General features: G+C 39.3%; 1 non-coding gene across 1 annotated transcript; it reads left to right on the forward strand.

Annotated features, from left to right (window-relative positions):
* Nucleotides 1–7,618: 7,618 nt before the first annotated feature.
* Nucleotides 7,619–7,725, forward strand: LOC142512998 (small nucleolar RNA R71). Its single transcript, XR_012808968.1, has one exon. It is a non-coding gene; the product is annotated as a small nucleolar RNA R71 (small nucleolar RNA).
* Nucleotides 7,726–20,725: the final 13,000 nt, after the last annotated feature.

Consider the following 20,725-nt stretch of genomic DNA (forward strand, 5'->3'; position numbering starts at 1 on the left):
TCGACACTGATTTGAACGTGTGTGTGTGTCATGATGGGTCTAGTCATTCGTACTTCAAATAGATCAATCATCCGATCATGCGAGTCACTCAATTAGCACTTCAATACAAGTCTCACTAGCATGCACCCCCGTGTCCATTTATCACTAACCATAATTTGAACTTTATTCGATTCTTAAGTGCAGAGAAGGGTGTCGAAAAGAAGGAAAATAAGCTCAAGTGGCTAACAGTCGGGAGTACACCGATCATTTTCATTGTGCAATCGTCAAGACTTTTCGTCTGACTTTCCTCGTCTCCTTATATCTCCAACTTTTAGCCCAGGAATAGAATTTCATTCCTTTTATTTCGGCTCCCCCTCACCTTACATCTCCACCAATTTTTTCTTTTTCGAAATAATTTTTTTTTTGATGCACAATTTTCACACGTGTACTCCCTATGCTAAGAATGTATACTTTGGATTACAGCTGGTTAGGAGTATGATATTTTAATTCAGTGCATTGAAAAAGGGGGTATATGTAAAGTTCAAGGCAAATCACATGTTCTCATTCAAGGTCCCAATTAGTGACTTATTTTCAAGGGTTTACATGCTAAATCAACTCATAAATGATGCCTTTCAAGTTAACCACACAAAACCTTCAAATTTCACCATTATTCCTACAAAATTCTAGTCCCCACACATATGTGCTCAAAAAGTTCAACTTTGTGCAAAAATTCATGCTTTAACAATCAAGAGTACCATTCATGAGGTGACCCAATCAATACTTTTGTATACTATCAATTCAACATCATTATTGGCTCATACACTATGTCTTCTCACCATAAACGACACCAAACATGCAATACTATAACGGACTAAAAACAACCAACTCAACACAAGCAATACTAACAACACCAAATAAACTCCCATAACTGAAAATTGACACCACCAAAGTAATATAAACTCCACCAAACAAAAGAAATGCTACGAATTTAAAACCAATTAACTAAGAAAACATAACAATCTACCCCCTCATACTAGAGTTGTGCAATGCCCTCATTGCACAAAACGAAACAAACACTAAAAACATAAAAAATCATGAATGTGAAGGCAAAGACAGAATATGCAAAATAAAAAGAAAGGGGAAACAGTAAACTCCCCTGATCAGAAATCATCCTCCTCCTCATTCTCCGGCGGTGGAACTCCCTCTTCAGCTGATGGGGGCATATGATAATTGTACTGAAACTGGAAGGGTGGCGGGTATGCGGGTGTAGGTGGCCATCCGGAAGTGTCGATGCCCAAATGAGTTGAGATCCCCTGCACCAGGTGTTCGATGTTCCGAATATGTGCCTGATTAACGGCCTGGTACTGCGTCTGATAATGGGCCCAAGCTCCCAATTCGGCGACACGATCTCGCATGGCATGGCGGCGTGACTGCGGGGGTGGTGGTGCATGTCCTAAGGCCGGAGGTGGTTGAGCTGCTATCCCATAATCGAAAAATACCTCCTCGGGCAGCTCAGCCTGTCTCTTCTCCCTCTTGGATTTATAGAGAGCCTCATCAATGGCTCTCATCGGCGGTAACCACTCATCATCATCTTCAAATATCACCCCCGCTCAGGCACACAGCTCGGTCACTATCGTCGGGAAGTAAAAAGCCAAATTGCTGCTATTAATGCACATGTTAAGCTGTCCGAAAATGAGCCTGCCCACATCAATCACCATCCCAGTACAGATGGCATAAAGAACAACCACCCGCTCACGCTGCACATCACTCGTATGACCGACCGGCATCAATCTCTTAGGCAAGAATGCATACCACAATGCCCCCTCCACTTTCAAAAAATTTTCAAGAAAGACCGTGTAAGTCCCCGGTTGTTTCCACGTGGTGCCCGGATAACAGAGTGTGCGAATGATCAAATCATAATCCGGGTTAAGCACCCACGCCTGAAACACCGAATCGTCCACCGACGGTAAACCCAACATATCATTGATCGTCTTGGGATCATACGGGACTAGATGTCCCCTCACAAATGCCTTCGACTCATTTCCCTCCGGAGCATTGGCATAAAATTCACGCACAACCGGAACCACTGCTGCATTCGGTTGTGCTACAAAGGTATTCCACCCTCTTCTTTCTATTTGGGACTCCGAAAATTGACCGATAAGAAACGAGCTAAATCCACGCTCAGGGATTGGTTTCCTATGTAGTCTAGCATGCTCAAATCTCTTCCTAGCTTTTTCATTCACAAAAATAGATGGAGTGGAACGAGAACTAGAAGCACCGTGAGTTACCTTAGATCTTTTGGGTGCCATGTAGAGATTGGAGTGCACAAAGTATCCAACTGCCGGAAAATTGTTGAGGGTCGTCGGAGAAGCTCACCGGAATATGTGGAAGATGACCGGAGTTGCTTGAAAGACCGCCGGAGAAGAAAATCTTGTAGCCTAAATGCTTCCTCTTGGAGTGTATGGACCAAGATTGAGTCTTTGCCCTGAAAAATCACCAAATAATAAGGATTGAGCACAAAAGCTGGAGGGGGGGCGCCGAAAATCGGAGGGGAGGAGTAGGGTTCGAAGTGGGGAGGAAAAGAGAAGAGGAAAGTATTTATAATCTGCGCGACTTGCTAGGGCGGTCAAAACTGACCGCCCGAGCGAGAAGTTTTCGGAAAAAAAAATTTTTGTTAATCTGTGCTACTCGCTAGGGCGGTCAAAGTTGACCGCCCGAGCGAGAAGTTTTCGGGGAGAAAAATTTTTAATCTGCGCAACTCGCTAGGGCGGTATATTTTTCCCGCCCTGGCGAGACGTTTTCGCAAAAGAAGTGTTCGGGAAAAAAATTTGAATGCAATGCCATGCAACTACCTAAATGCAAATGATGCGATTAATAACTAAAAAAAAATATAATCAAAATCGAAATAAGGAGTAGAAGTAGTTCTCAATTTATAGTCTAGAGCTCGACTCTTCACCCATGTCCTCAATGACTGTCATGGAGCCGAGTGACTCCAATTTGTGGCTCAATTGTGCCACCGATATAGTGCTTCAAACTTTGAGCGTTCACAGTAAATGTCCCTTCCTTGCCATCATGCAACACCACTGCACCCGATGGGAACACCTTGGCTATAGTGAATGGTCCTGACCACCTTGACTTTAGCTTGCCCGGAAAGAGTCGTAATCGAGAGTTGTATACCAACACCGCTTCACCCACTTTGAATTCCCTTCTTATAATGTGTTTGTCATGGGCTCGTTTGGTGCGTTCCTTGTAAGATAGTGCAAGATCATAAGCTCTTCCCCGAAACTCATCTAACTGATTCAACTGCAGCAATCGTTTTTCACCTGCAAGAGCTAAATCAAAGTTTAGTGCTTTGGTCTCCCAATATGCTCTATGCTCTAATTCGACTTGTAGATGACATGCTTTACCAAAAAGCAACCTATATGGTGTAGTGCCTATAGGTGTTTTAAAAGCAGTACGATACGCCCACAAAGCATCATCTAACCGAATGGACCTGTCCTTCCTATTCACATTAACCGTCTTCTCTAAAATCCTCTTAATTTCTCGATTGGATACTTCAACTTGTCCACTAGTTTGGGGATGGTATGGAGTGGAAACCTTGTGGGTGACACCATATTTGCCCAACAGTTTATCAAAAATTTTGTTGCAAAAGTGGGTGCCACCATCACTTATGATTGCACGTGGTGCACCAAATCGATTAAAAATATGTTTCTTCAAAAATTTTAACACCACTTGTGCATCATTAGTGGCACAAGCCTCTGCCTCCACCCATTTAGATACATACTCCACTGCCACCAGAATAAATTTCTTTGCAAAAGACGCAGGAAAAGGACCCATAAAATCAATCCCCCACACATCAAATATTTCACACTCAATAATGTTATTTAAAGGCATCTCATGATGGTTGGAAATATTACCTGTGCGTTGGCATCTATCACAATTGAGAACATACAAACGAGCATCCTTAAAAAGAGTTGGCCAATAGAAGCCACATTCAAGTACCTTAGATGCCGTCCGTATGGGTCCAAAGTGACCACCTACCTCACGGTCATGACAATGGTTCAGAATTTGATTGGTTTCCTCCTCCGCCACACATCTCCTTATCATGGAGTCTGCACAAATCTTAAACAAGAACGGTTCCTCCCAAAAATAATATTTCACGTCTGAAAAGAATTTCTTTCTTTGGTGAAACAATAAATTAGGTGGAGGTGTGCCAGTGACAAGAAAATTTGCAAAATCGGCATACCAAGGGTACGCATTTACCTCAAGCAATTGTTCATCAGGAAACCAGTCATCTATATCATCGTCACTGCCCTTAATTCAAACATGCTCAAGCCTAGACAGGTGGTCAGCAACTACATTTTCCACACCCTTTTTATCTCGAATTTCGAGATCAAATTCTTGCAATAATAAAATCCACCTAATTAACCTAGGTTTCGCATCTTTCTTAGCAAGCAAGTATTTTAGGGCAGAATGATCTGTATACACAGTTGCTTTAGACAGAACAAGGTATGAATGAAATTTGTCGAAAGCAAATACTATAGCAAGCAATTCTTTTTCAGTAGTAGCGTAATTCAATTGAGCATCATTTAAAGTCTTACTTGCATAGTAGATGGTATGAAATACCTTGTTCTTCCTTTGACCCAGCACCGCACCAACAGCTGTATCACTAGCATCGCACATCACCTCAAACGGTAGCTCCCAATCAGGGGCAGTCAGAACAGGTGCTGTCACCAAGCTTTCCTTGAGTATCTCGAATGCATGCAGACAAGTAGAATCAAAATTAAATTCAACATCTTTCATCAACAAAGAGGATAAAGGTTTAGCAATTTTGGAAAAATCTTTAATGAAACGCCTATAAAAACCAGCATGCCCTAGGAAACTTCTAATTCCTTTTATTGATGAAGGTGGGGGTAAGTTTTTGATTACTTCCACCTTGGCTTTGTCAACCTCAATTCCATTCTCCGAAACCTTGTGTCCTAACACAATCCCCTCTTGAACCATAAAATGACACTTCTCCCAATTCAACACCAAATTGCTCTCCTCACATCTAACTAACACCAAGTTCAAATTCTCTAAACATTCATTAAATGAGGAGCCAAAAATAGAGAAGTCATCCATAAAGATTTCAAGGAAATTTTCAATCATGTCATGAAAGATAGCGGTCATGCATCTTTGAAATGTTGCAGGTGCATTGCATAAACCAAAGGGCATACGCCTAAACGCAAAAGTACCATAAGGGCAAGTGAAAGTAGTTTTCTCTTGGTCCTCAGGTGCAATTGTGATTTGATTGTATCCCGAGTATCCATCTAAAAAGCAATAAAATTCATGACCTGCTAATCGTTCAATCATTTGATCGATAAATGGCAAGGGAAATTGATCTTTACGGGTTGCATCATTCAATTTCCTATAATCTATGCATACACGCCAACCCGTAATAGTTCTAGTGGGAATCAACTCATTTTTTCATTAGCAATAACAGTAATCCCACCCTTTTTAGGCACACATTGTACAGGACTTACCCACGCACTATCAGAGATAGGATAGATAATACCTGCATCCAGAAGTTTAATTGTTTCAGCTTTTACTACCTCTTGCATCTTTGGATTGAGTCTCCTTTGTGGTTGTGCTAGAGGTGAGTATTTATCTTCCATCAGAATTTTGTGCATGTAGATCGAAGGACTTATACCGTTTATGTCCGAAACCTTCCAAGCGAACGCTCCTTTATGCTCCTTGAGGACTCCCAAGAGCTTACTCTCCATATCATCTGTCAAAGAAGAGGAAATAATAACAGGCAATTTATTATTTTCTCCTAGATATACGTACTTGAGATGTGGAGGTAATGGTTTGAACTCAAAGTAGGTGGTTCCTCTAGGCTTGACTTTTGAGGCATTAAATCTTTTCTGTCTCCCAATTCCTCTAGTCTAAGCCTCACTTGCTTTCTCCAAGGTGGAATGGCATTCAAATGAGCTACCATCTCCATCTTTTCCTCGTCTAGCTCGTCCTCCTGCTTTTCAGTAGTGAGAGTGGCCTCCAATGGTTCTTTCAATCCATCCTGCACAAAATCACAAACAAGCGAATCCAAGACATCAATACGAAAGCAACTATCATTGTGCATTGTGTGCTTGAGAGTATTGAAAACATCAAAAATAATTTCTTCTTCTCCAACTCTCAGTCTCAATTTCCCCTCCTCAACATCAATCAGTGCCTTCCCTATAGCCAGAAACGGTCTCCCTAGGATTAAAGGCATCTCTAAATCTTCCTCCATTTCAAGTACCACAAAGTCTGCAGGAAAAATAAACTTATCCACTTTCACCAGAACATCTTCGATAATCCCACGTGGATACTTGACAGATCTGTTAGCCAGCTGCAACGACATCCTAGTTGGCTTGGGTTCACCTAATCCCAGTCTCCTAAACACAGAAAAAGGCATCAGATTAATACTCGCACCAAGATCACATAGAGCTTTATGAAAATTAATGTCACCAATAATGCAAGGTATCGAGAAACTCCCTGGATCTTTTTGCTTCGGAGGAATCTTGTTTTGAACTAAAGCGGAGCAATTTTCGGTCAAATTCACCGTCATATGATCTTCTAGCTTCCGCTTATTTGCTAAGATATCTTTCAAGAATTTGTATAACTTGGCATATTCAATAAAGCATCAGCAAAAGGAATGTTAATATGCAATTTTTTAAATATCTCAAGAAATTTACCAAATTGTGCATCTAATTTAGCTTTCTTCATTGCTGCAGGAAAAGGTGGAGGGATAACAATTTTATTCTGTGCAATAGGTGTAGATGTAGAGTTAGAAGACTTACCTCCTCGATTTTTCACCTCATCCTCACCGTGCTTGGTCTTCTCCTCATTAGACCCGAGTGTTTTTCCACTACGCAATTCCACCGCCTTCACATGTTCTCTTGGGTTAGTTTCCGTGTTGCTTGGTAAAGTTCCTTGCTCCCTATTAGCAATCAACTTAGCCAATTGTCCAATTTGATTCTCTAACCCCTTTATGGATGCATCTTGGTTCTGAAATCGCGTCTCTGTTCCAGAAATAAATTTAGTCATCATTTGCTCTAAATTGGACTTCTCCTCCCGACACGATTCTGGCTTGAATCCTTGGTGCATCACATATGGTGGACCTCTTTGTTGGCGATGTTGGTTGTTTTGACCTCCCCATGAAAAGTTTGGGTGATTCCTCCATCCCGGATTATATGTGTTCGAGTAAGGGTCATTTCTAGGACGGTTCTGGAATCCCACTTGTTTTACCGGTGCTCCCTCAGGCACATAGAATGGATTGCCATCTTGGCGATCCTGCACATCATGCTCACCCCCACACTTATCACAGAAAATTTCTTGCAGACGCATAGCCGACCCACTCATGCTCATCCCATCAATCTTTCTATTCAAAGCCTCTAAGTGTGCTAAAACCGCCGACAAATCATTAACTTGATTAACTCCAGCACCTCGTCTCTGCCTATCAGACTGAGGATGATAGCTACTAGCAGCCATCTCCTCCAATAACTCATATCCTTCCTCCGCCGTCTTTCTCAGTAAGTTACCACAGGCAGCAGCATCTATCATAGTACGGTTAGGAGTAAGCAGACCGTAGTAGAAAGTTTGAACAACTAACCCAAGAGGCAGCTCATGGTGTGGACATCTCCTCAACAAGTCCTTGTAGCGCTCCCATGCCTCGTAAAGTGACTCTTGCTCATATTGAGCAAAAGTAGTAATGTCGGCTCTGAGCTTCATAGTCTTCGACGGAGGAAAGTACTTGATCAGGAACGCCTTTGCCATATCTTCCCATGTAGTAATAGACCCTACAGGCAAACAGTTTAACCACGACTTAGCTTTATCTCTCAGTGAAAATGGAAATAAACGCAAACGAACAGCGTCATCAGACATGCCATTAAACTTAAAAGTATCACAAATCAAGAAAGTCAGTTATATGAGAATTAGGGTCGTCAAGTGCACTTCCCCCAAATTGGACAGTGTTCTGAATCATCTGAATGATAGCTGGCTTGATCTCAAACTGATTAGCTCGGATGACTTGTCTTACGATGCTTGGACGTGCTCCATCAAGAGATGGCTGTGCATAATCCAACATCGGTATACGCCTTGGCTCCTCTCTTTGTTGATCGCCTTCCATTCTTTCCTTCGCTCTTTGCTGCTGTAGTCGACGTCTAGCTGTGCGTTCGATCTCGGGGTCAAAAGGCTCAAGCTTAAACTCGAGTGATCTTCGCATGCACCACAAGAAAAATCTGCAACACAATGAGAGTATCAAATAACAATAAAATAAATAATACTAAAGAATTTAAATGAAAAATAAAAAATTGTGAATCAACAGTCCTCGGCAACGGCGCCAAAAACTTGATCGAGCAAAACTTGCACAGTGAATAATCCCAAAATTTATTTTATAAATGAAAGCTCGATTTAAATATCGCAAGTGCACGATAGTCAAGTTATAATAAACGTAAGTGAATACGAGTATCGTTCCACAAGGACTGCGTTACACTATTTTTATTTTCAAGTAAAATTTCTTTAGCAACGATAAAATGAGTTGATGATTAAACTAATGTAAATTAAACAATAAAATAATTAAAATGCAAAGAAAACGTACTCAAGACCGCAATGATTAATTTGGATTAAATCAAATGAGAAATGAATTTGTTGGGAATTAGCAGTTCACCTACCACTCGTGTTTAAATAATCACACTCGACTTTTACTCGTGCGTTCGACGAAATTCCCTAGACTAATTTATATACTCTGTCGAGCTATATTAATACTAATAAAAAACATGCAGTACTCAAGTGTCCTCAAATATTTAACAGTTCAAGATTGCATTACATTCTATGGAATCCACTAGCTTTCATTCGGGTGAACTATCACTATCGACACGTACCCAATTCCGTATATCTACTAAAATTGTAAATCCGTGGTTTATACTATTTGATCGTATTGTTAACTATTCTATCGAACTCATCAACAACATGAAATAATCAAAGAAAGTTAGCTAGGCTTCGATTGAAACAAGAAATAACAGTAGCATAAACAAATCACTAATAAAAACGTCGAGAAATAATGTTAAACACCGAGTACGGGGTAGGATCCCCTCAAATCCCAACAAATCTAGAGTTTAGCTACTGAAATTCATGATAAAAACCAACAATCAATGTAAGAAATAAAATACTGAATAATGAAAATACTAAAGATGACGATGGATGACGGCCACGACGCGTGGAAATCTCGAGGTCTTCGAAATCTCCTTTGCTCCTAGCCTCTTCTCCAAGAAAAATGATGAAAAGTCTGATAAAAGATGAAAAACGGCTGCTGCTCTCGTGTGTTAGGTTATGGTGTAGGATAGAGTCCCTAGAAATTTGGAAACAAATCTTTCTCAATCTCGCTTCTCGCTAGGGCGGTATATTTTGACTGCCCTAGCGAGAGGTCCTCGAATAAGCTTCCTCGAGCATGTCCCTGGTTTCGCGGGGCGGTCACTTTTGACCGCCCTAGCGAGATACTTGCGCAAAACAATACTCGGCCAGACCACAATGCTCGCTGGGGCGGTCACTTTTGACCGCCCTAGCGAGACCTCTTCGATATTATGCCAAAGTTTCTCCCACTTTTTGGTTCAATTCCTACAAAATAACCACAGAATACACGAGATTAGTCAAATGCTCAATAATGCTAAAAAAATGCAAAATTCAACTAAAACAAACTAATATGATGCATGAACGCGACTCAAAACCAACACTAAAAACACGTAAAAACGAGTCCTATCACTCGGCTAGGAAGAAGGCGGCTTGTGTTATGGTCGATGGTTAGATGGGTTAAGTAGAGGGTCGATCTGTTTTTTTTGTTGAAGTGTGTCTCAAAATCCATCACCCTCTGTCATTTCAAATTCTACAACTTATTGGTTAGTTTTCTAGAAATGTTTTCAACAATTTGTAGTACTCTCTGTTATATTTTATTCTATAGCAAATTCTTAATTTTTTGATTAGAAACGAGGAAGATATAATTTTTATCGTAATGTCGCTCAAGCTATGGAATTTCTGTGTCTCAAAACTCGTCACCTTCTGTTATTTCAAATTCTGCGACTTATTGTTTGGTTTTCTGGAAATGTTTTCAACATATGATTTGTAGTACTCTCTGTTATATTCGATTCGATAGCAAATTCATAATTTTCTTATTAGAAACGAGAGAGATATGATTTTTATCGTAAAGTCGCTCAAGCTGTGGAATTTCTGTGTATCAAAACCCGTCACATTCTGTTATTTCAAATTCTGCGACTTATTGGTTAGTTTTCTGGAAATGTTTTCAACATATACTCTCTGTTATATTCGATGCGATAGTAAATTCATAATTTTTTTATTACAAACGAGGGAGATATGATTTTTATCGTAAAATCGCTCAAGCTGTGGAATTTTTGTGTCTCAAAACCCGTCATCTTTTGTTATTTCAAATTCTGCGACTTATTGATTGGTTTTCTGGAAATGTTTTAAACATATGATTTGTAGCACTCTCTGTTATCTTCTATTCGATAGCAAATTCGTAATTTTTTGATAAGAAACAAGGGAGATATGATTTTTATCGTAAAATTGCTCAAGCTGGGAAAATTTGTGCGCATACACTTGAGATTTCAAGAAACATTTGGGCTTGTTTCTAGGTCATAAGTGGTCTGAAATATATGTTTTAGAGGCGGGTCATGGAGGTTTGAGTCACGGTTTAAGTTGAGAAAAATTTGGTTAAGTTTCAGGTTGATTCGGGCTAAAACCGGGACTCCGGTTCAAGTTTTAAAACGAATCTGTTAAGTTTTGAAACGATCTCGAGTTTACGTCTAAGAAGTTCTTTTTAATATGTTTTGGGATGTTTTAAGGTGTTTGGTAAACTTCGGGTCGAAATGTTGAGGTCCAGGGGTAAAACAGTCCTTTTGAGTTTCCAGGGGCAAAATGGTCATTTTGCACAAGTCGAGATTTTACTCCTGGCAGCGTCCTGAGCACATTTTATCATGTTTTAAATGTTTACGCATCATTTTATGATTTTTATGAAATTATGATAAATACGGTGCATGCTTGGTTTTAAGGAAAAAATTACGTATATGCATGTTTTATTAAGTGGTGAATATGATGATGTTTTTGAAGGATGAGAATTGGTTGTGACTGACGATGTATATGTATATGATGACATAAGATATGATGAGCTGAGGCCAAGGCTCAGCGGACGAGTAATTTTGTTGTTGATGTCCCCGTCGTCCGGTACCGTGGTTATACGTAGATGGATGCATCGAATAGAGGTGATACGATAGAGCTGATACGAAAGTCACAACTAATGAACCGAATTCAATTGAAAGAAAATTTATACGTATATGATGATATAAGATGACATGTTTTGACACGATATGATTTTACACGACACGTTTATGTTCATGCTTTAAAGTTCACGAACTATATGTTGGGTATGGTATTTTTCACTGCTGTGTGCCATGTATATATACTTTTTATTTTTGGTACAGATGTGTTGAGTCTTTAGACTCACTAAGTGTGTGTGATGCAGGTGAGCTTGATGGTGAGGGGACTGGAGGTGCCGAACTCTGAGTAGGCGGACCTGGTGCGGTGACACGACCCGAGGACCGCATGTTTTTCGCATTATGATTCAAAAGTTTTGAGAGGAGACGAACATTTCATACGTTGGTGATTTTAAGATTTTTATTCGTTTATGTTTACGTATGATTTTGGATGAGTTTGATTAATTTAAACTGCACCATTTTTCCTGTCAAATGTTCATTTTTATTTATGTTATTTCGAAAATGTGAACTTTTTTTAAAAAATAAAAAAAATATTTCCTCACTTTTAAAATGAGTAGACGTTTCAGTTGGTATCAGAGCAAGGTTCCTGTATAGGGTTGTGCCACCGCCAGCTTCTGCAGCTCTGTCTTCAACCCTCAAGTCTGTAAGATTACATGTTTTAAATGTTTTGAAAGTTTTAATGATATTACTTGCATGTTTACACGATACATGTTTTACAGCGATTTATTGTACATGTTTATCTATGTTTATGTTTTGAGATAAGATGTTTTAAAATTTTATGCATGTTATGACATGAAATGAGAAATTATATGATTTTCATGCATGATGGCTCTGTGGTGGAATTGAACAAAACTAAGAATTTGGCTATTGGGCGTTAGGAAACGTTGATAATGATTTGACTGTATTAATTTTTGGTTTGTAGTACTGATGTTCTACTTTTAGGTCATAAATTAATCTTGAAAATTATGAATGTTTTTTGGAGATGTTTATTTTTTTTAGAAAATACTGATGATTAATGGTTATTAGTTGAGTTAAATTTTGAGGATTTCGTAAAAACAATAATGATTCGAAGACTACGACAATCTATAGAAGTTTAAAAATGTATAACTTGGGATTTTTAGTATTGATAGAAATATAAGATTTGGTTACATGAATTGAAGTTTGGGATTAATAAGCTTAAAATTTTTGAACTTTATGTTACGAGGAACCTATAGAATGAAATTGGGAACAACAAGAACTAGTGGATAATTGTACAACTTTCGTAATTAAGGACCAATGGGATAATTTTCGAAGAAATTAGGAATTATTTTTGCAATTGTTAAGAAATTTGGGACTGATTTAGTGATAAGTGAGAATTAAATGGTTTAAGTAATAGGAATTTTCGATGATTTAGGCTTGAAGAGATATTTAGAACCTTGACATATCTGGGTTATAATGTTATAAGGAATGGTAATAAAGGGCATCGTAGGATGAATCAATATTTGGGCTTGAAAGTGGGAGGGCCCCTTCAAAGCGATCGAGAAGCTTAATTCTGGAGCCTTCTACTTGGGAGGAGCATAGTGTAGGAGAAAATTTAATTTTTCTACTAAGGCATTTCCTAGTAGAAGAGCAGAGTGCATGAAAAAAAATTAAATTTTTCTACTAAGGTATCGCCTAATAGAAGAGCAGCGTGCAGGAGAAAAATTAAATTTTCCTACTAAGACAGCGCCTAGTAGAGGAGCAGAGAGCGGGAAAAAAATTAAATTTTCCTACTAAGACATCGCCTAGTAGAAGTGCAGTGCATGGGAAAAACTAAATTTTCCTACTAAGGCATCACCTAGCAGAGGAGCAGCGTGCAGGAGAAAAATTAAAATTTTCTACAAAGGCATCGCCTAGTAGAGGATCAGAGTGCAGGAGAAAAATTAAATTTTCCTACTAAGGCATCGCCGAGTAGAGGAGCAGTGCAGGAGAAAAATTGAATTTTCCTACTAAGACATCGCCTAGTAGAGTGGCAGATTGCATGCGAAAAATTCAATTTTCCTACTAAGACAACGCCTAGTAGAGGAGCAGAGTGCCGGAGAAAATTGGAGTTTTCCTACTAAGGCATCGCCTAGTATAGATTCAGCGTGCGGGAAAAGTAGATGAGGAGAGTGCAGGAGAAAAAATTAAATTTTCCTACTAAGGCCTCGCCTAGTAGAGGACCAGAGTGCAGGAGAAAAATATTTTCCTACTAAGGCCTCGCAAAATAGAAGATTAGAGTGCATGAGAAAAATTGAATATAAGACATCGCCTGGAAGAAGAGCAGAGTTCAAGAGAAAAATTGAATTTACTACTAAAACATCGCCTAGTATAGGAGCGGCGTGCAGGAGAAAAATTAAATTTTCCTACTAAGGAATCGCCTAGTAGAGGAGCAGAGTGCAGGAGAAAAAAATTAAATTTTCCTACTAAGGCATCCCTTAGTAGAGGAGCAGAGTGCAGGAGAAAAATAAAATTTTCCTACTAAGGCATCGCCTAGTAGAGGAGTAGCGTGCAGGAAAAAATTAAATTTTCCTAGTAAGACATCGCCTAGTAGAGGAGCAGAGTGCAGGAGAAAAATTAAAATTTTCTATTAAGACATCACCTGGTAGAGGAACAGAATGGAGGAGAAAAATTAAAATTTCTCTGCTAAGGTTTCGCCTAGCAGAGGAGATAGAAGTGGAGGGATGGAGTTCTTATAGCCTTCTTGCTGAGAGTCATGGGGTGGAGTGGTGGAGTTTTTATTATCGAGGCTGTAGCTAATGATGGAGAAGTTGTGAAGAGATCGAAAATCATATATTACCTACTTAAGATATGCCTAGTGGAAAAGAAGGAGAGGTGGAACAGAATTTGTATCTTATTTGATAAGTTATGTGTTGCGGAGGGGAAAGTCTTCGGTAAACTCGCAATTTGCAGATTTTATTTGTTCTAGTTGTTTAATAATATCAAAGACAAACTTGGAAGAAACAGTAAATTCAAATGCAAAATACTCAATGTTGCATAAAGCGAGTTTCATACATGCCAACAGTGCACAAAAGAAGATAACCAAATATAAGCATCCCAAAATCCATAGTCGCATAATAGTACGGAAATTAAAGCAGTGCAATGTGTGACAGATACGGCCCAAAGGCATACATAGTCTGCGTAAATGAAAAAATAACATATGTGAAGGAGCGTGATCTAAGTGTCAGGTGGGAGACTCGCTATGAAGTCCTCAATGTTGATGAAGTCATTGGGAGCGCCATGTGGAGGGTAGCCATGGGCCTTGAAGAGGTCGGTTGCACCCTCGAAACCCACATCCAAGTAATGATAAGCCTTAGGACCACAAATCTAGTTGAATTCTTCAGACTTTAGAAATTCTTCTTCGAAGAAGGAGGCTTCTGCAGCATGTTGTGCCTTTGCGTCTTTAATGTCCCTGCGGACTTGTACCGCTTCAGCTCGGGAATTCTTTAATTCTTCCTTCAACTTCTGGATCTTTTTTTCTTGGTCCTCTGTCAGTCGCTAAAACTCCTGTTTCTCCTTCAGAAGCTCACCACTTTGAGCTTGGGACTCCGAAAGATCCTTAGCATGTGTCAATTTCGCCTCGTCTGGGGTCGCCTGGAGTTGGTCTCAAAGAACCTCACTGTAATGATCATGGGCCATTAGTCTGAGCCAACATGGGCCTCGGCCCATACCCATGCACCACTACTGGTCATGGGTCGTTAGGATGGTCCAGCATGGACATCGGCCCATGCCTATGCACCGCCAAGTATAGAATATCCCACTCCTAGAAAGTGGTTTCTTTCGCCTCCCCCAACACTTGAAACCAGGACCTCCAGGAATAAGTACGTAGATTCTTAAAGTATTGGTACCAGCCATGAGGCTGAACCACCATGGGCCGCGGCCCATACCCATGCACCACTACTGATCATGGGTCGTTAGGATGGTCCAGCATGGGCCTCGGCTCATGCCCATGCACCGCCACTCATAGAATATCTCACTCCTGGAAAGTGGTTTCTTTCGCCTCCCCCAACACTTGAACCCAGGACCTCCAGGTATAAGTATCTAAATTCTTGAAGTGTTGGTACCAGTTGGGAGCCCAACTGGTACCAACACTTTAAGAATCTAGGTAATTATAACTGGAGGTCCTGGGTTCAAGTGTTGGGGGAGGCGAAAGAAACCACTTTCCAGGAGTGAGATATTATATGAGTGGCGGTGCATAGGCATGAGCCTTGGCCCATGCTGGACCATCATAACGACCCATGATCAGTAGTGGTACATGGTTATGGGCCGAGGACCATGGTGGTTCAGCCTAATGGCCTATGATCGTTACACTCACCTTCACGTAAATCGCGGTGGGCGCTGGACCTGATAATGTCGGCGCGCTCAGCCAATCCCCGAGATATAGGATGCCCAGAATCAAGAAGAAAAAAAGTAAGAGAACAAAGAAATATAAATCATATATTTAATATCAAGTTAAAGTGGAAAGGTATATTACAATCAGTTTAACTAAATATAGTTGCGGAAATAAACTGACTGAAAGATAGAATAAATGGCTGAAATAATAATGCAAAGATTTATGGATGTTCGGAGATTGAATAACTCCTACGTCACCCCTTCTCTCACAAGGATAGGATATGCACTAAAAGACTTTGATCAATACAAAACTTGTACAGACCCACTTCAGTTTGGACTTCACACTGCCAAGATTGAAACTCTTGGTTAACAAAAATTTTCACAGTTCTTCGACTGGATTTAGCACAACTGATATAAGTAATACAGAGGTGTGTGCTAGTAAGCTCAAAAAGTAGCCTCAAATGCTACGAATATTTCTAATAAGTATTAGCTTTTTGAATTTCAAATGAGAGTAAAAAATCTAGCATAATAACAACAAGCTTGAGAGAATGAATGAATCGTATTTTTCAGCACTATGTCTCATCTGCTCTTCTCGCCTATTTATAGGCTTTCTTCCAACGGTAACAATAAATACAATTTGAATCTTTGTATCCGTTGATTGCTACGTCAACATTCTTCTAACTTTCATACACTGTATTCTCTGAAATGCGGCATTCCAGTACGAGTTACAGTTTGCTTTGTACTATTGTCGATTGAATGTCCTTTTCAACTGATGACATGTCCAGTTGAAAGATCAGCTGATAAGTAGATGGGTAACCTCACAACTGAGTATCTCAACTGATCAGTTTCCACCTGATCATTCAGTTGACACAGTAGATTCAGTTCGGCTGGTCTCAGTATTAAACGTCAGTTAGACAACTGTCGGTTCATGTGTTCGTGATAAGTTAGTTCAACAGATTTAATCTCTAATTTTGTCAAACTACCGAAATTAAGTTTCCAACATCCATCCTCCTGAATCTCTCGTACACCGCCTCTGGCCTAGGCGGCCTCGCATCATTATCTACTCCAGCATTGTTCCCCGCAAACTGTGCAAAGAACTGAGTCATTCCTGCAAGCATCTACGCCTGCATATCTGGCGGTGGACGAGGAGGAGTGGCCTCTCCTCATCCCGAGCCTCTCTATCCTCTTCACCTGCTCCCCGTGCAATCATATGTCTAGGAGGCATACAGTTCAACAATTTACCCAACATGTAAACAAACATGCATGAAAATAATATCCATATCATCATAAGATGAACGTAAATCGAACTTAAACATGTACATGCTGAAATCAGGAATTTGATGCTTACTACATGAAAGAATTTTTAAAACTTTAAAACTTACATACTTGAGGCGTGAATTCATGAGCTTCTCGCAACTGGCAGTAGGCATAACCCTTTACAAGAACACCGCTCTGATACCAACTGTAACGTACCGTACTTTTGAACATACTTAAAATTTGCGAAAAATAAAAAAATTTCTTAAAAAATTTACCATCTCTCAAAATACACTTGTAAATAAAATGCTTGATCAATTATTTGAAATGTAAACAAACTTCCAACAAGTACTTGTTTAAAACAACATAAAGTAATTCGTTAAAATCAGAGTAAACGAGTTCAACATGCATAAAAATCCTTAAAATTTAAGCAGTCCTCAAGTTAGTCCTCCGTCGAGTCCGAGCCATCTAACCTGTCTCCGCCTCTCGTCTTCTCAAACTCGTCCTCACTTGCATCGATCAAGTCTAGTGAGTCTAAAAACTAAACATGTATAAACTGAGAATAACAATTAGTACATAATAAATCCACATGCGTTAAAATACTTACCTAAACATAGACGTGCCATCAATTCATAAACATTTTCATAAACGTGCTTGCATCATACATACTTAAACATGCCTAATCATCATCATTTTGCGTAGAGATATGTTCCAAAGCAAGTGACCCATACATATTGCGTCTGATCATACTAAAACAACACCGTACTGGGCTGGCAGGGATGTCCACTGCGACATACATAAGATCCCCGGTCATGCTTTACTGGGTGGATTGGTCCCTGGTCATGCTTTACCACTTTCCAATCCTAATCATAACCCGATCATGCTTTACCGGGGTGGAGAGGTCCCAAGACACGTTTTCCGGCTTCCAAACCCGTTCATAATTGGTCACAAAACAATTCGCATACCTCAAAAACATAAAATATTTTCTTTGCACATTGAACATACTAATACATTATGCTTGCCTGCCCAAGACAAAAATTAAAAATTTTTTTTAGAAAGCTTGGCGCTCGGGCGGTAACTTCTTACCACTCGAGCGCGTACATCCAGAAGGCCTGGCGCTGGAGCAGTAAAATCTCGCGCCCGAGCGCCGCCTTGCGCGAAATTTTTTGAAAACCGACATAGTTGAGCAGTCACACGAGAATGATCATAACTCACTCATCTCTTGTTCAAAAATTACAAATTTACTGTCAAACCAAATATATAAAAAATTACTAGGTTTTGTATTTTAAAAATGTTTCCAGAAAATCGACCGAAAATTCGCAGGATTCGAAATGACAGCAGATTCGGTTTTTGAGATCTAAAATCGTTCCAAAAGCGTTTCAAACATTTTTGCTCAAACTTTGCATAACATAAACGGATTTTTACACAAAATAATACATCAAAATATTTATTATGACAAGGTCGATGCGAAAAATGAAAGGATATACATGCCTTTGCGTCAAAACGCTGAAAGATAACGAATATCGACGCGGTGGATTGCGGGAGATGATCGGGAGACGCTTGCTACATGATTCTTGCTCGAAAAAGGGACGTGAATCTACAGTAATTTTTCAATGAAGAGGTGGCTGCTGAAAGAACACTCAAGAACCCTAGGTTTTCTTCAAATTTGCAACGTGTGTGTGTCTTGTGTGTGTACGTGTGTGTGGGTTTAATTAGATAAAAATTTATGCTTAATTAACAAAGTAGGGGAAATTATTGATAAAATAATACTTATGTAATTACTTAACCTTACTAAAAGATTTAATAAAATAATTTACAAGGTTTAAAATCCCCACTACTCAACTTAGTAATTTTTTTGAAAAGCTTAAACTCTTAAAATCACCTAATAAATTAAATTAGGCTTTAAAATGTTTTAAATTCCATAAATTATTTAAAATATCAATTACCTTGACTAGAAATAAAATACCACATTTTCATAAATCGCCAAAATCGTCATCGGTCTCTTTTCCCGATCCCGTATCGAATATTCGCCTAAAACATAAAACTCAAGAAAACGCTTCAACGTGCATCAAATAAACATGTAATAATTCAAAATAATGCAAATCATAAATAATCGTTAAAAGAATTTTAAAATTAAATAAGTAATTTAACAATTTAATAAATACATGGGTTTACGTGTACTGATTTTGGGCTCTACAAATTTAACATTTAAATGTTTAAAGTGCACAAAATCCGTAACTCATCAATTAACAAAAATCTTACGTCAACCATTAACATGATCAACACTAACTTCAAAATAAAGCATGAAAATCTCTAATTAAATAAACAAAATCTTTAAAATTTTAACTATCAAGCTAATACGGAAAATAATGTCCATCGAGAGTGACCTCAAGCATCAGCGCCTTTCTCAGGCTCATCCTCACCTGCAACATTCAAACCTAGTGAGTCTAAGACTCACCACGTTCTAAACATGAGTAACAAATAATACCAATACAAGCACATGCATTAAAATCTTACTTTTATTCAAAATAAACTTGCATAAATTTGCAAGCATAATTTAATCATAAATCGTCAAATCATAAAGCTTTCCATCATTTATCGTTTTGGGCGAAGTTTGACACTTGAAAGTAACCAGTTGTATCCTCTGGTCAAAGGATCGGTCTTAGCTCACCATTGCGCATGTGGACGGGCACTAGGCAGCGACGTAAAATTGAAATACGATCGTTGGGTTTCCTCTGGGGCTTTCTTCCGTAAACGGACTCCCTATGATGCATTCTCCCTCACGATATTCTCATAAATCATATATCATATTCTTTTTGTGAATGTTAATTCACATCCTTCAAAATATTTGTTTTTTTTCATTCATAAAATATCGTGTCATTTCCACATTCGAAAAATAACATTTTAACAGTAAAAATTGCACAATTTTATCATAATTCATAAAATCCCATATTTTCATCATAAATATTTTAAAACATCATTTAGCATGTGTTATGATTCTTCGGGACCAGCCAACCCTTTTTGTACTACCCAGTGTAAAATGACCGTTTTACCCTTGGACCCTAAAATTCTCGATTTTGACTTTTTTCTTTTCACTTTTATTGACTCGAGACTTTCCCAAATAATTATTTAAGCTTAAATTTGACTTTTAATACGGGCTTTTTTTTAATTTTTTATTTAGTAAACCGTGAAGCGTTTTAATTCTAACATAAATATTTTAATCGCAAACTTTAATCATAGCCTTTTCATACCTAAAATACCCTCATGAACCATGAATCTACCCCCGTGGACCCTGGTTCAAACCCTTTCTTCTCCTAACCCTTCAACCGAACCCTATCACACTCCCCTTGAGCCACATCCCAATTTCCTCGAGGCATGGCTGAGCCACCTTGGCCCAGACAAGACCCTAGCCCTCCTGGACCCTCGTCGAACCCTCCTGGACCAGCACGCCAGCCCCAGCCCACGCACGAAGCCTACGCGCAAGACTTTTCCTAGCCATGGCCCTTCTCCCTTCGAGCCACCATGGACCATGGCTGCACCAGGCCTTGCTACGACCCCTAGCCACCTACCCTAGACCCTACTGGACCAGCCTAACCATCCCCAACCCAGCCGCAAACCACCCTAGCCACCAACCGTATGCACGGGGAAGAGTCCTACCCCTTGTCGACTCTTCCTTAGCTGCCTTCCACGAGTCCTATTGTAATGTCTAGGAAATTCGAACTACGTAACCTGACTGCATGCAATCTAGATTTTTATTTAAAATATGTGTTTAATGATTTTTATGAATTGAATGCATGATTATTTCATGGATAAGTGTTTATTTCATTGTTTGTTAAGGTTTCATGCATTAGAACTTTAAGTTA

Source organism: Primulina tabacum, chromosome 10, assembly GCF_025594145.1.
Source record: "Primulina tabacum isolate GXHZ01 chromosome 10, ASM2559414v2, whole genome shotgun sequence".
Taxonomy (NCBI): Eukaryota; Viridiplantae; Streptophyta; class Magnoliopsida; order Lamiales; family Gesneriaceae; genus Primulina; species Primulina tabacum.